Source organism: Aplysia californica, unplaced genomic scaffold (genome assembly GCF_000002075.1).
Source record: "Aplysia californica isolate F4 #8 unplaced genomic scaffold, AplCal3.0 scaffold00774, whole genome shotgun sequence".
NCBI lineage: Eukaryota > Metazoa > Mollusca > Gastropoda > Aplysiida > Aplysiidae > Aplysia > Aplysia californica.
The window spans coordinates 4,419-6,765 of record NW_004798044.1 but is presented as its reverse complement, the minus strand read 5'-3'; the positions used below and the strand labels follow the sequence as shown (position 1 = coordinate 6,765).

Below are 2,347 nucleotides of genomic sequence, written 5' to 3'. Positions count from 1 at the left end.
TGTGCTTAAGAATGTACACCATTGTTGTATTTCTGTGTGCACATCAAGCACTTCGGGTGAACAAGTTCTGAATAATAGATACCGGCACATGTAGTTTGAAAGATTGATGGATGTGTACTATAGAAGAACTTAGAGGGGGGAGAGAAAGAGAGAGAGAGAGAGAGAGAGAGAGAGAGAGAGAGGAGATAATATGGACAGAGATACCTACGAGGGGGGGCTGTCGGATAGAGAAAGAGACAGAAAGAAAAGAAGAAAGAAAGCAGTGGAGAAAGAGATACCAGTAGTGCAGTAGGCCTATAATCAAAGATAGTATAGCCTACATAGTGTCTTTGGTATAATTCCGTATGTCGTTGCTCGTGTGGTTATTTCCCTCTGGTCGTTGTAGGCGCCCGGCCACGGGGAAAGCTAGCAGATTGTACTGTTCCTCTGTAAATGGTGTAGTTCTCAACAATACAACCTACTACCTCATCCCGGGGCAGGCATGGGGGGCGAATCTTCTTTTTCATTTTCATAAAAAAGAAAAATGTGGGGGCCCAGGTCGTGCTGTCGGGGTCACGGCACACTTAAGGGACTCCTTCCCCAGGTACCACGTGACCCCGACGACGCCGGCCACTCTCTGATTCAGTACCAAACCGACTGATGGACATTAAGTAGTATGACCACCACCACCACCTCCTCCTCCTCCTCCAACACTTTCACCACCACCTTGCAGCTATGATTTTGTGTGCTGCTTTTTGAGTTCGTGTTATCGTAGTACATTCGTAGCGGCATAGTGAGATCATTAAAAACACATTGTTTGTTTGTTACAGATGGACATAAGTATGACCACTAACACCACAGCCATGCAGTTATGATTTTGCGGGCTGCTTTTTAAAAAGTTTTTGTTCCTGTATATACGTACGCATATTCTACTGGCGTTTGTGGTGTGGTGGTTAGGGGTTTCACAATCGCATGCAGACCCACCATTCAAATGATCAAAATTATGTTGATGGGAACGTAAAATATCTCCACTTAAAAACAAAAAGTTTGTAAGTTACCGAAGGATTGACACAAGAGCATGGGTGGTCACCGTCAGGCAGCTCTGATTTTGTTTCGCTGCTTTTGAGGGTTGTCACCGAGCCTCGTCTGATTTTACCCCACCCCTGGCTTAAGTATTATCATACCGCCATAGTCGACATGACAACGCCCCTCACGCTTCTGTGTAAATACTATTTGGGCGGGGAAAAGGACTGCATAATTACACCTCCCCCCCCCCCTTCCCCAAAGTTTACAAATGAAAAACAAAACACCTGAAACAGAGTAACGAAATAAATGACACAATGTAGGTACCGGGTATAGAGTCTAGGTTTTGTTTAATTAATAAGTGGAAGGGTTGGGAGTGGCCGCGAAAACGGAACTTTTATATGTTCATGCGTTGGGACAACACTTGGCATCTTGAAAAAGGGAACCCGGGAGAAAAAAAAAAGAGAAAGAAAAACTGTAACACTCCAATCAAAACAACAAACAAGCAAATGAACAGAACGTGAAACTGTTAAGAAAGGTCGAGATCTGCGACTGTACAACTCTCCCAACTTAAAACAACAAAAATAAGTAAATGAAGAGGACGTGAAACTCTGACCTGACCTTACCATCAATGATTTATTTATAGAGGCACCAGCGATCCATGTCCAGGTGCTGTTTCAGCCTCTTTATCCTGTCTGCGGATTAATAATCTTTTTTTTGCCAATTTATTGGCGTGAAACTCTTAGGCCTAAGAAAGGTCGAAATACTCCAACCAAAACAACGCTAAAAAAATAAGCGAATAAATAAAAGGTGAAACACTGTGTTTTGGCAAAGTATTGGCCGTGTGTCAGCGTAACGTGCGTTGTCATATATCGAAATGGTAAAATAGTTCACACATTTTGTTTGCTATTTGATACACGTCATGTATGCACCACTGTACGGGTGAAGAAAGTGATCTTACTTCTTTTCTTTCGCTGTATATTGTGTGGGTGGTTGGAGGGTGGGTGCTTGCTGCAAGTGGTAAATCCTCTTACTCCTTCACTTTCCCTCTGTCGTTCGTTTCTAACAGTAGGTTTGGACCTGCCTGTCCCAGCACTGAATGAACCGAGTCGCGTCGATATGGACTTCAGTTTTCCCTCTGACTGCTCTCAGTCTCAGACCCATCAAGCTGTCGGTAGTCCCCTTCGCGACGTCTTCGCTTTTCTTTTTCTTTGTTTTTTTCTTCCGAACTCGGCAAACCGTTACTCACTGATAGCACGAGACGTGACGAGTAGATTTCGCTACGTGGTCTGCTCTTCAACTCGTAAATGTGTCTGTCTTGTCGGTTGTTCTGTTACCCTCCTCT

The 2,347-nt window shown here is 44.0% G+C and overlaps 1 long non-coding RNA gene across 1 annotated transcript in view; it reads right to left on the bottom strand.

Moving 5' to 3' along the window:
- Positions 1 to 2,347, bottom strand: part of LOC118478641 — a 9,198-nt gene that overhangs the window by 2,439 nt on the left and 4,412 nt on the right. The gene's annotated exons all lie outside the window — the stretch shown is intronic.